Source organism: Anomalospiza imberbis, unplaced genomic scaffold, assembly GCF_031753505.1.
Source record: "Anomalospiza imberbis isolate Cuckoo-Finch-1a 21T00152 unplaced genomic scaffold, ASM3175350v1 scaffold_56, whole genome shotgun sequence".
In the NCBI taxonomy this organism is placed as follows: Eukaryota; Metazoa; Chordata; class Aves; order Passeriformes; family Viduidae; genus Anomalospiza; species Anomalospiza imberbis.
In genome coordinates this window covers 28,409-41,814 of record NW_027100171.1, presented here as the reverse complement: position 1 = coordinate 41,814, position 13,406 = coordinate 28,409, and the positions used below count along the sequence as shown (strand labels likewise).

Below are 13,406 nucleotides of genomic sequence, written 5' to 3'. Positions count from 1 at the left end.
GATCTACAGGAGGTATGGCACTTCTTTGTCTTCCCATGGAGGAGCGGCCCAAAGCTCCTGTTATTTTTTGGAGAATGGTCATCAAAAGCTGCAGCTAATGGCACTCCTCGATACTGGAGCAGCTATCACTATCATCAGCAAGGACTGTTTGCCTACCTCTTGGTCACTTTCTCCTATGATTGCTGGAGTTGAGGGGGTAGGGGGGTCTGCTTCAGTTTGCCGCAGTAAGGACAAAAATTGTTTATTACTAGATGGTCGCACTTGTGTACAATTTCTTACTGTTATGCCATTACCACCTAAAGTTGAAACATTATTTGGCAGAGATATCCTTATGCAGTTAGGAGCTCGCCTGGTGACAAAAGATCGTTTTTAGTAGCGGTCACTACTTGGGCTTTCCCGATCCCCTTAACCTGGAAATCTGATGATCCAGTATGGATCGAGCAGTGGCCGCTAAAAAGAGAAAGCCTGCAACAAGCACATGTTCTGGTTAATGAACAACTGAATCAGGGGCACACTAAACCTTCTACTAGTCCATGGAACACTCCAATATTTGTAATCAAAAAGAAATCTGGTAAATTTCGTTTGCTTCATGATTTATGTGCAGTCAATGCCCAAATGGAGGCAATGGGGGCACTACAGCCAGGCCTCCCCAATCCAGCCATGTTACCTGAGGGTTGGAACCTCCTTATCGTTGATTTAAAGGACTGTTTCTTTACAATTAACATCCATCCAAATGATACTAAACTATTTGCATTTACATTACCTTCCCTGAATCGTGAGGCACCTGTAAGTCGGTATGAATGGGTGACCCTTCCTCAAGGGATGCGCAACAGTCCTACATTGTGTCAGTTGTTTGTGGATGCCGCCTTACTGCCCATTCGAACTGCTTGTCCTAATATGATGATATATCATTATATGGATGACATTTTGTTTGCACAGGAAGCTCCATTTACTACTCAGCAAGAGGCCTTTATTTTCACACAGCTACATAATCACAATTTATGTGTTGCCCCAGAAAAAATTCAGCATTCTGCACCCTGGAAATATTTGGGCTGGGTAATTTCTGATATGCACATTCAGCCACAAAAGGTTGCTCTGCAACTTGATTTGCACACTCTGCATGATATGCAGCGATTCATAGGTGACATTCAGTGGCTCCGTCCAGTTGTTGGTATTTCAAATGATGAACTTGATGAATTAAAACCATTGCTAAAAGGTACAGATCCCGCTGCACCTATTCAATTGACTGATAGGCAGCATGCAGTTGTGGCAAATATTGCTGATACTGTGGCCCAAAGAGCTGTTGATCGTAGAAATCCTGACTTACCTATAGACATTACTATTCTGTCTCATCCAAAACACCTTATGGGTGCTCTCACTCAACAGCTAAAAAACAAAAGAGGAAAACAGCAGGATACAAAGGTGTTAGAATGGGTGTTTGGACCTTTACAGCCTTGTAATTCTATTCAACCACGTGTGGAGGCACCTGCACTCTTGATTCGAAAAAGCCGGAAAAGGGTGGTACAGATTACAGGGGAAGAGCCACAAAGAATTTTTGTTCCGATAAAACAGGCTGATTTAGACTGGTTTTTACAACATTCTTCTGAATTACAAACTAGCATTTTAGACTCTAATGCTGAAATTCAATTGTCACCGCTGTCTTCACCTGTTTTACGTTGGGTCTCCTCAAAAAATTGGCTGTTACGGCCAAAATATTGTGAAACACTGTTGATTAATGCTGTTACTGTGTTTACAGATGCAGGTCACAAATCTCGAAAAGCTGCTCTTACCTGGAATGAACAGGGACAATGGAATCATGTCATAACAGAGGGTCAGGAATCAGATACTCTACAGACATTGGAACTTTCAGCAATTGTGTGTGCATTTTGTCGATGGATGCATGATCCTATAAATGTTGTGTCTGATTCTTTGTATGCAGTTGGGGTAACGCAGCGTATTGAGGATGCACTGTTGCGAGAAGTGCAAAATCAGCGCTTGAATGCACTTTTCGCACAGTTGCAGTCTGCAATACGACAAAGATCTGCTCCATATGCTATTTTTCACATCAGGAGTCCTAAGTGGGTGGAAGGATTAGGAGAAGGTAATGCTCGTGCTGATAGACTGGTGTCAATAACTGTACCTATGGACAATTTCACAAAAGCATGCAATGCCCATGCCTCGTTTCATCAAAATGCAAAAGGGCTACAGCGTTGCTTTGATATTACAATAGAAGCAGCTCGAGGAATTGTCAGAGCATGTCCAGACTGCAGTCATCACAATGGACCGGGTCTCGGCCTGGGGGTAAATGCTCGAGGTTTAGGCCCGAATGAATTGTGGCAAATGGATGTGACTCATGTAATTGAATTTGGGCGCTTAGTTATGTCCATGTAGTTATTGATACTTACAGTCATTTCATTTGGGCTTCGCCACAAGCTGGAGAAAAAGCAGTTCATGTCATTCGACATTTAACACTGTGTTTTGCTATTTTAGGGGTACCTGAAGTTATCAAAACAGATAATGGACCTGCATATGTAGAGAAGAAAGTTAATTGCTTTTTGCAATTATGGGGTGTTAAGCATGTTACAGGTATACCACACTCCCCTACAGGTCAAGCCATTGTAGAAAGGGCAAATCAAACTTTAAAACAATACCTTGCAGAATTTAAAACAATTACTGATCCACAGGAGAGATTGGCAAAAGCATTATTCACTTTAAATCATCTTTGTATATTTGGTGTTCATGATATGCCCCCTGCATTTGTACATGGAACACTTGCAAAACAAAATGATACAGAAAAATCAATAACTGTAATGTATAGGCATCCTGCTACAAGGATTTGGTCAGGACCAGCACCTGTAAATTACATGGGTAGAGGTCATATGTGTGTATCCACACCTACAGGTCCCTTGTGGGTTCCTAGCAAGTGGACACGTCCAGCTACAACACGGCCACCGCCAGCACCTCCACAGCCACCACTGACACCTCCACCGATGAACGAAGGCTCCACCGAAGACGACTACGGCTTGAGCCTATTTGTCAAGAACTAAATAATGTTTTAAAGACTAATATTCTTTGGACTAAATATAACCTAGAAGGAGGACACTATTTCTAGACAGAATGATACCTTTGATTTTGCTATTGTCAATTTTGCTGTATGCTGATGCTTGGGCTCCTACACAACCGAAAACAAACATATGGGTCACTTTGGCTAATTTGACAAATCAGAGTACTATCTGTCTGTCTTTATCTTCACCTGGAAATCCATTTTCTACCTGTTTAGTAGGGGTACCTGTCGAAAATTGGCCTTGCCCTCAGAAGATATCAACCTGTAAGGTAACACAGCCTCAATATAATGTGGATAACTGGGATTCTTGGGTTCCTTACCTTCCTCTTGCTCCTCTTGAGCCACAAGAGTTAGAGCTTTTGGGATCAGTGAAGGCTGATGCATGCATTATTTTTAATTGGGCTAGTGTACAGCAACAGAATCTCAACAGCAGGTATTCAATTTCAGCAAATTCCAGCCTTCCAATATATAGAAATTCCTCTTATTGGTGTAACTACACTTCAGCACATGTCTCAGTTTCCTCTACATCTCCACTGCAGCTACCTACTGGGTATTTTCTCATTTGTGGAGATCGTGCTTGGTCTGGTATTCCTTCTAGACTTAAAGGAGGTCCCTGCACTATTGGACGACTGTCTTTATTGACACCAAATATGTCTATGATATTAAAAGTATCCCAACATCATAGACAAAAAAGGTTGACCCATGCATTTCAGAGCGACTGCAGAGATGATATAAAGTTTTAGTCCCCAGGAGCAATTATAACTGCTTCTCTTTTTGTTCCTGGTGCTGCAGCAGCTAAGGCACAAGCTACACTGAACAGATTAGGTTGCTGGCTTGCCAAACAGACTAATGCTACATCTGCTGCATTGTCTAATCTTTTGCTAGATGTTGACTCTGTTAGGCATGCTACTTTACAAAATTGTGCTGCTATTGACTTTTTACTATTGGCCCAGAGACATGGTTGTGAAGATTTTGAAGGTATGTGTTGCATGAATTTGTCTGATCATTCAAAGTCAATACATAAACAAATCAGTGAATTGCATAGGCTTACTACTCAGTTACAACAAGCAGATGGATTTGGATTAGATGACTAGCTTAAATCATTGGGCCGGGGACCATGGTTTCTTTCTATCAATCAATATTTGATTATGGTTGGTTTAGTGATTTTGTTGTTTGTATGTTTATTGCCATGTATTTGTGATTACTTACAGAGAGTTATGCATCAAATTGCTTCATCAGTTACCAATCAAACAATGCTTGCGCAAAAGAAAAACGGGGGAATTGTTGAGGAATGGTTGCAGGAACAGGGTCATGGATTGATGGAACAGTTATTCCATCAATCCTCTGTTTGAGACCCCAGACCTGAGCTCTGTGCCCGGGAGGAGCTCTGGCCTGGGAAACTGGCCTGGGAAACAGCACTGGCCTGTGAACAGTACACTGTGCATGTACAGATAGCAAAAGGCAGACTATCCTTGAGATATGAGTTGTACAAGAACAGGATGTAAAACAAGATGTACTTAGCAAAGTAAAAAGCTAGCAGATGAAAAACTTAGCTACAGCTGAAACTGCACGTAGAAGAACATAGAACAATGAACCTTTATGAATTGACCAAGGAGAGCTTGTTGCTCATATTGCTTGCAAAAGACTATATAAACTGACTGGATCTTTGAATAAACTGGAGCTTGCTTATCAATCGTATTGGTTGCGTGCTTGTCTTCCCTCACCGCCCGCGGTAATACCCGCAGGTGCCCGGGGAGGGGGAGCTCAACCCAAATATCCCGGGGCTGCCTGGGTTTGGGGTTTTCTGGGGGGATGTTTGGAGCTGGCAGGGCTCCAAAGCCGAGCCGCAGCTGGCTCTTGGGGAGACATCGGGGGGGCCCGGGAGGTGTTTTAGGGGGGTCCTGGTAGGCGGCGCTGGCGGCAGAGCCGCGGCAGGGGCACACCGGTTTTAGGGAGCCCCGGGAGAGCCGCGGCTGCCCTGAGCGGGAGCCCAGAGAGAGGAGAGCCCCAGAAGCCCCAGCGGGGAACCCGAGAGGGGGGGACCCCTGGCAGTGCCGGCACCCCGGCAATGGGGGGTGCTGGGGCTGGAGGGGCGGCATGGCCGGGAAAGGGGTGCGGGGCTCCTGGGGCCGCCAGGGGCTGCTCCCAGCAGGAGCCCAGTTGCTCCCAGTCACTCCCCGTTATAATACAATTTGCACCAAGCACAGTCCCTGTTGCTCCCACTTTCATCCAGTGTGTTCCTAGGTGCTCCCAGTCACACCCAGTATGGGGGATGATGTGCCTGGTGTGTTCCCAGTCAGTCTCAGACACTCCCAGTATTAGTCCAGTCCTTCTCAGTATGGGCTAGAGATGAGCCCAGTGTGCTCCCAGTCACTGCCAGTATGAACCAGTTGTGCCCCACATGGTTCCAGTTGCTCCCTTTCACCCTCACTTTTGTTCCAGTCACTCCCAGTCTCTCCCAGTGTAGCCCAGTTCCTTCCAGCATACTCCCAGTCACTCCCAGTTCCTTCCAGCATGATCCCATTTGTTCACAACCACTCCAACTCAGCCTCAGTGTAGTTGCACTCACTGCCAATATGATCCCTGTCACCTCCAGCATGATCCCAGTTGATCCCAGTAGAAGCCCAGTTGTTTCCAGTCACCCCCAGCATGCACCCAGTGACTCCCAGTTCCTCCCACTTGCTCATAGCATGATCCCAGTTGCTCACAGTTGCTCCCAGTCAAACTCAGAATGATCCCAGTCACTCCCAGTGTATCCTATTTGCGCCAGCATGGTCTCAATTGCCTGCTGCAGGCTCCTACTCTGACCCAGTGTGATCCCAGTATGATCCCAATATGATCCCAGTCTCCCTCAGTGTGACCGCAGTCTGCCCCAGCATGGGTCCAGCTGCTCCCAGTATGATCCCAGTACGATCCCAGTACAAAAAAGTCACTCCCAGTGCTGCCATTCCTGGGATCCCCCAGCCCTCTCTGCGTTCCCCCCATCCCGGATCTCCCGAGAGGAGCCCCAAGGGTTGGCAGTCCCCTGGCAGGGTCCCCAGCAAGGCCCAGTTTGGATGTGCAGCCCCCAGTTTTCCCAGTTTGCCTCTCCTTTTGCCCGGGCCGGGTTCCCCCCGCCCCCAGCGGGTGGGAGCAGCCGAGAGCCCCGCGCTGCCCATCCCGACCTGTCCCAGCTCCATCCCCGCTCCTGCCGTGGGCTGCCAGGGCTGTGGGAACGGAGCACCGAGGGTGTCGCTGCTCCTGGGGGAGGAGGAGGAGGGAGGGAAGGGCAGGGATGAAGGAGGAGTGCCAGGAGGGATAGAAGTAGGAGAAGGAGGTGGGATTAGGGAGGAGGAGGAGGGATGGAAGAGGAGGAGTGGGACGAAGAGGAAGAGGAAGAGGAAGGACAAAGGAGGATCAGGGAAAGGAAAAGGAACCACGAGGCAGAGCCCTCCCTGAATTTGCAGCCCCCCTGGCACCATCACCCCCTCATCCCACGGGTGACCAGGGATGGGGAGCTCGGCCCAGATATCCTGTGGGGGTCCCTGGGTTGGGTTTTTTGGGGGGATGTTTGGAGAATGAAGAACTGCAAAGCCGAGCGGAAAAGGCCCCTTGGGGGGACACTGGGGGGTCCCAGTGGCAGCTGACAGCAGAGGCAGCCTGGAGGAGCAGAGCCCTGTGTCCCCCAGGAGCACAAAGTGGGGAGTCCAGAGAGGGGGGAGCGCCGTCATTGGCGGGACCCTCAACAGCCTGGAGAGGGGCAGGGGGGACTCCTTGGAGCCCCTGCAGCCCAAAGCAGAGAGGGAGGGGAGAAGGGACCCTGGGAGCCCAAAAAGCCTTGGCATCCTGTGCCAGGAAGGTGGACAGAGCTTCAGCCAGAGCTTGGAGCTGGTGGGCCATGAGCAGGTTCACCATGGGGAGAAGCCCTACAAGTGCTTGGAGTGTGGGAAGAGCTTCAGGCAGAGCTCCCAGCTGATCCAGCACCAGATGATCCACACCGGGGAATGGCCCTAGGAGTGTGGGGAGTGTGGGAAGGGCTTCAGCTGCAGCTCCCACCTCGTCACCCACCAAGGCATGCACACCTGGGAGAGGCCCTACGAGTGTGGGGAATGGGGGATGAGCTTCAGCTGCAGATCCCACTTGATCTGCCACCAGAGGATCCACACTGGGGAACAGCCCTATGAATGTGGGGAATGTAGGAAGAGCTTCAGCCAGAGGTCCCCCTTGATCAGTCACCAGAGGATCCACACTGGGGAAAGACAATACAAGTGTGGGGAATGTGGGATGACCTTCAGCCAAAAGTCCCAGCTTATCATCCACCAAATGATCCACACTGGGGAGCGGCCCTACGAGTGTCCCCAGTGTGGGAAGAGTTTCTTTAGGAGCTCTACCTTGACCCAACACCAACGGAGGCACCGGTAAGGGAAATCCTGCAAATGCCTCAGCTGTGGGAAGAGCTTCGTGCCCTGCTCCAACTCCATCCCCCATGGGAGGACCCACTTTGGTCAGAGCCCTGGTGACCCACATTCCCAGTGATCCCTGCTGAGAAGACACATGGAAGGTGGTCTCCACGTCCTCCTGGATCCCCATAGGCACCTGGATGAACACAGGGGCAGGAACATCCATCAGGACTCTGATCTAAACTGGAAATTCACTGGCAGAAAGCAATTTGTTGACTTTACACCCCAAAAAAATCTCAACCGCTCTGTCCAGTTATTTCTTCTGGTGGCATCAAGCAGTGCTGCATGATCTTGGAGGTCTTTTCCATTTCAGTAATTTCTTTCCTCACCCTGTCTAAACAACCAAAACTGGGGTGAAAAAAAAGAGATTGAGCAAAGAGATCTAAAGCTGCACCATCTACCTGGATTTGGGGGTGAATTTGGGGTTGGTTCAATAGAATATTTGGGAGGATTTGGGTGTTCTGAAGCTATCAAAGGCAGGGGAAATGTCCACAATCTCATAGGTGTGCCGGCAAAAGGTGTCCACCTGAGCCCGCCTGTTCTCCAAGAATTCTAATTGTCTGTCCCAGTGCCTGGCCTGGGTCTCCCTATCCAGGATGTTCCCCCAAAGTGCCCAAATCACTGCTGAAGTGTCCGAGCTGATCCTGGCTGTAAATGTTCCTGTCCACCAACCTCTCCTGGTCAGTGCCATGGGAGGTGGGAGTTTAGGGGCTCCTGGGGGGACTGGGAAGGGCTTCTGTCAATCCTGTGGGCATTTGTGGTGCTGGGAGGGTGCTTGGCAGGGTCTATGAGGGAGATTTGGGTCCCTGACAGGGCTGTGTGGCTTGCAGAGAATTTGGGTGGGTCCTGGGGGAGATGGAAACGGGTTTTGGTGGTTCTTGGGGTCATTTATCTTGCAGGGAGTAGTTGGGGGGGGGGGGTCCTGGCTGGGAGCTGTGGGGTGGTTTGAGGAGTCTGGGAGTGGCTGTGGGGCTGGGAGGGCGTTTTTGGGTGGTTGTGACTCCCCCAGACTCCCAAAGCTGCCACCAGACCCCACCCCCCAAGATACTGCCAGAGGTCAGTGGCTCCATGGTGGGGTTCATCGTCCTGGCTCTGCAGAAGATATGGGGGGGTCCCCGGGGCCGTGTGTGTCCCCCCAGAGCGTGTGTGACACCCCCCATCCCATTGTCACCCCCTTGTCCCTCCCCACAGGGCTCCAGCCCCAGCTCCGTCTCCCCCAGAGGGAATTTGGGGAGGGGGCAGGGGGGTGTGCAGCCCCCGCCGGGGGATGGCCCCGGCACAGCCCCTTTGTTCAGCACCAAGCTGGGCTCGGGGCCGCAGGAGGAAGAGGCCGGTGGGAAGCAGATCCTGCAGCTGGGACAGTGCTGGGGGTCAGGGCAAGGGCCTGCCCTGCACACCTGGCTCAGGTGTGACCCTGCCCCGGCAAGGGAGCGGGACATTCCCATCCCCACGGATCAGGGCTGGGAGCAGCACTTGGGGCACGGACATGGAAATAGTGGGAGCGACTGGGAGCACACTGAGGGCGTGAATTATTCCCCCGCCTCCACCTTCTCCGGCCGCCCTGCCAGCTGAGAAATGCTCGCTGGGCCTCGGCCTTGGCCAACAGCCCCTGGGCTCAGCTCCTTGGAGCTCATCACAAACACTGTCTGCTCCAGGCACTGCTGCTGCCCAACCAGCTCCTGGCTGCTTTAGGAGCAGCCCCGGGAAGTGTTTTTGTTCCCTCGGTGGCACAACAGCCCTGTTCTCACCCTGCCAAAGAAAGCTGTGGATGCCAAGTGCGGCCAGGATGAAACATTGCTGGCACTGAAGCCCCTCTCTTGGGGCCCTACAGACAGCGCTCCAAAAGGAGCCCCTTGGAGCTCTCCTGGGCCAGCGACTCCCTCGGAGTGGGGCCTCTCCGAGCCGGGAACTCTCCCGTTTGCTGCACTCGGGGATCCCCAACAACGAGGGAGCCTGGGCCGATCCCCCCACTCCTCCAGGCTCAACCCTTCCCCCGCTGGGGAGATGCCAAAGCATCGGCAGGGAGCATTTCCCGGCCCTCAGGGGAATTTCTCACAGGTGCCTTGCACTGACTCTTTGTGTCTGTGTGCACACAGGAGTGCCTGTGCTCGGGAAATGTGGCAGAAATGCTGCTCTCGGAGGGGTCTGAGTGCCTTGGATAGCTGAGCCAGTCAGGCCTGTCAGTAAGGTTAAATCACAAGGTCTAATATAAGTTAATTTGTGCTAAGAGTTGTTCTTTGCTAAGTTTTTACATTTAAAATATAAGTCAGGTTGAATATTGTTAAATGTTATTTCTCAGTTAAATTGCAAAGTCATAGGTTATAAGTTAGGTTAAATACTGTAAAGTGCTGCTCTTTTGCTAAATTGTGAAGTTGAAGGTGGAAGTTAAGGTTAAGGTATAAGTCAAGTTCTGTTAAGTTTGAGCTCTGTATGCTCTTGGGCCTGTATTCCTTTTATCCTTGCCCTCATTTCCTTGTGTCTCACACTCACACAGGGACAGTTCTTGGTTCATTTCTGGTTTGATTGCCTGGATTCTGTTTGGTTTTGTTGTTGCTTTGTTTCCTTGGTGTGCCTGAAGTGTCCAGTCAGGAGCAGAGTGACTCTTGCCAAGGAACTTTGTGGTGCTGTTGCTCAATATTAAATCTGGTTTGTGCTGCTCCCTTGCCGGGGATTTTTTCAGCGCTCTCAAGCCCTCGTTGGCAACAGGGTGAAGGAGCCGTGGGCCAGGCTGTGGCCCTGGGGAATACGAGCACGCTGCCGGGGGTCCCTGTCCCCTGTCCCGCCCCCCATGGCCCTGTGTCAGGCTCTGGGGTCGATCTCGTGGAACATCCTCTGGGGGAGGCTGCGGCGCCGGGGGCGGGGGGACCTGGGGGGACAGGGGACCCTGCTGTGCACGAGCAGCATTGGAATTCTCTGGGGGAACTGGGAGGGGGGGCTGGGGCAGAGTCACCTCCCCAGTGACCTCACACAGCCCCTGTGATGTCACACAGCCCCTGCGATGTCACAGAGACAACTCTGAGATGTCACCCTGTGATGTCAGACAGCTGCTCTGTGATCTCACAGAAGACTCTGACATGTCACCCTGCAATCTCACTGTTTGTTCTTTGATGTCACAGCCTGCTCTATGAAGTTACACAGCCACCCGGTGATGTCACAACCCACACTCTGATGTCACAGAGCCACCCTCCATGACAGCAGAATCTGCTCTATGGCCTCATACCCGACTCTGTGATGTCACAGTCCACTCTCTGATGTCACAAAACCCTCCCTGTGATGTCATACTGCCACTCTGTGATGTCACAGCACACACTTTGACCTCACTGCCTGCTCTATGATGTCATACAGCCGTGCCATGATGTCACAGCCTGCTCTGTGATGTCACACAGTCCCCTCTATCACGCCTTAGCTGCTCGATGACCTCACACAACAGACTCTGTGATGCCATAGCCCAATCTGTGACAGCAGCACCTCTGTGGCTGTGTCATGGAGGCACAGAGCAGCTGTGATGTCAGAGAGGGGCTGTGTGACAGCACAGCGTGGGTTTTGTGAGGTCACAGATTGGGCTGTGACATCACAGAGTTTGTTGCATGAGGTCATCCTCACGAGGGGATCCTGCGGCCCGAGCATAGCATTCCTTTGCACTGCGCTGGCCGCCAAACGAGCCCACTTGGCCTCAAAAACCTCGAACTGCACAGAGTCAAAAAGAGCACGTGCCACAGAACGGATGTCGGAAGGTGTCAGCATCTCAGCAAGGAGCATTCGGATCGTCCGCATAACTTCAGCAGACCCGACACCATGCTGGGCAACGGTGTCACGGATTTCTTTCACCATCTTAAACGATAAAGGCTGATGGGTGCTGTGAGTAACGCCCCTAAGCACAGGGAAAGCCTGGGGACCCCCTGGCAAGGTCGCATCACCTGCCTTGTCCCGTCCCGTGGGCTCCACAGGGACAGCAGCAGCCGCCTGACTGCGAGGCAGCGCAGCATCACTTGACACCACGCTCCCCGCAGCAGCAGCAGAGCCAGAGGAGCCTCCTCCGCGATCCTGCAGGCGCTGCGAGGAGGCAGAGTCGCACATCTCCTCAGCCTTATCCAGGACCTCCTGCCAAAACCGCCCGCGGTGCCTCGGACGCACGGTCACCTGGCAGGCGGGGAGGGTCCACAAAGCCGACGGGGAGGGTCCGCGGCCACGGGAACCCACCGGTCTCCCGCCGGCCGCGTCAGCAGCCGCGCTCAAGGTAAACAGCCCCGCGCCCCGCCGCAGCCTCAGCCCCCGCGGCAGGCGGGGGAGCGGGGCCGAAGCAGCCGGCAGCTCGGCGGTGCCGCCCGCCGCAGCGCTGGCAGAGGGCACCGCGGCGGACACAGGCGCCGGCGCGGAACGCAGACCCGGCGCGGCGCCCCCCGCCCCCGGCGCGGGGCAGGGATGGGGCGCAGAGAGAGACGCGGTGTGCGGAGCCGCGGCACCGCGGGCCGACACGAGGGAGCCCGGCACGGCCCGAGGAGCGGCGGAGCCGTGCCGCGGAGCCGCGCAGCGGGCACCGCCCCCGCCGGGCGGAGCGGGGCGGGCTGCCCGCCTGCTGGGCCGGGGCCCGACGGAACAGCGGCCAGCGCCCCGGCTCCGGCGGCTCCCACTGCCGCCGCACGCCCAGCAGGCTGCGCAGGCTCGGGAACGGGAGACGCCGCTGCCCCGCAGGACGAGCCCGGGGTCGGAGCGGGCGAGCCCGCTCCCGCCGCCCCCAGGGCTATGTCATGGAAACATTGACATGACAGCTTTTACTGAGGATAGCTCTGTGGAAAATCAGAAGTGTGGCAGCTTCACCATTTGTTAACTAGAACAGAAACTCAAGGGGAGAATGAATTGCAAGAGAAACTGTTTTGAAGGCCCACATAGCTGTTTTTTCACCACTCTGACCCCTTCCCCTGCTGAGCAGATTGATAGCCCAGATCCCAAGGTGCACTATTTCCACTCAAGCAGAGCCTCCTGAAGGTGTTAATAGCTGACAACGTTTTCGTGTGGAGCAAGGAGATGTCTCCTCCCTGTTAATTGCAATCGATGTACGATGTTTCTCTATCAAGCACTGAAATGCTTTAAAGAGAAGTGTTTGATTCCTGGTTTAAAGAACTGTTTCAGCCATGACCTGGGAGGCAGAAGGTGTCTCAAGGAATGCTCTGGAGTGCTTTATGTAGGAGTCAGATAACGGGATTGCAGTGGCCCCGCTCAGGGAGGAGGTAGGGTGGATGTTTGCTGCTGTTTTAAAGGTGTGAACAGGCGATAAGGAGCAGCAGAAACACGGGGTTTACAGATCCATTGATTATGCGAGCACTCCATTCAGCCAAGTAAAGGTTTTTGTGATTTAGACAATTAACTTTTGAAAGGAAGAAAAAAAAAAAAAAAAAAAAAAAAGCTTGAAGAAGATACAGATGGGCACAAACACAGGAGATGAGCACTGATTTTAGGGTATGGGGAGAAGCAGAAGAAGGCAGTTTGAAGGAAGATGAGGGAAGCTCTCAGGGTGTCAAGAGGCCCTTGAAAGGGACCCATCTGTCTGCAATTTCCTGCCCTCTCAGGTGGAAGGAGTGATTAATGACCAGGAAGGGATATGAGGGATGTGTAGAGAGCTGAGGGTCTTTTGTAGAAGTTTGTGAAGCTTTAAGTAGTCTGCTGAGTTTCTTGCAGCAGAGAAGCTGAGCCTTGGTTGTTGGTAAGCTTTGAGAAGCTGATGTTGAGCTATCTCAATTGAAAGAAAATCTACTGTGGTCTGAAATGTTTTCTACCACTGAAGAACCAGTACTGGGGTAGAAATGTGTTCTAACCAGGTAGGAAGCCTTTCTGTTTGTGGGGCAATGTGGAGAATGAGGGAAGACCTAGTAAAACTGGGGGAGGATAAGGCTGGAAAACTGTGT

At 52.2% G+C, this 13,406-nt stretch overlaps 1 pseudogene; it reads left to right on the top strand.

Annotated features, from left to right (window-relative positions):
• LOC137467267 (zinc finger protein 436-like) overlaps positions 1-7,447 on the top strand; it is a 44,971-nt pseudogene extending 37,524 nt beyond the window's left edge.
• The last annotated feature ends 5,959 nt before the right edge of the window (positions 7,448-13,406 follow it).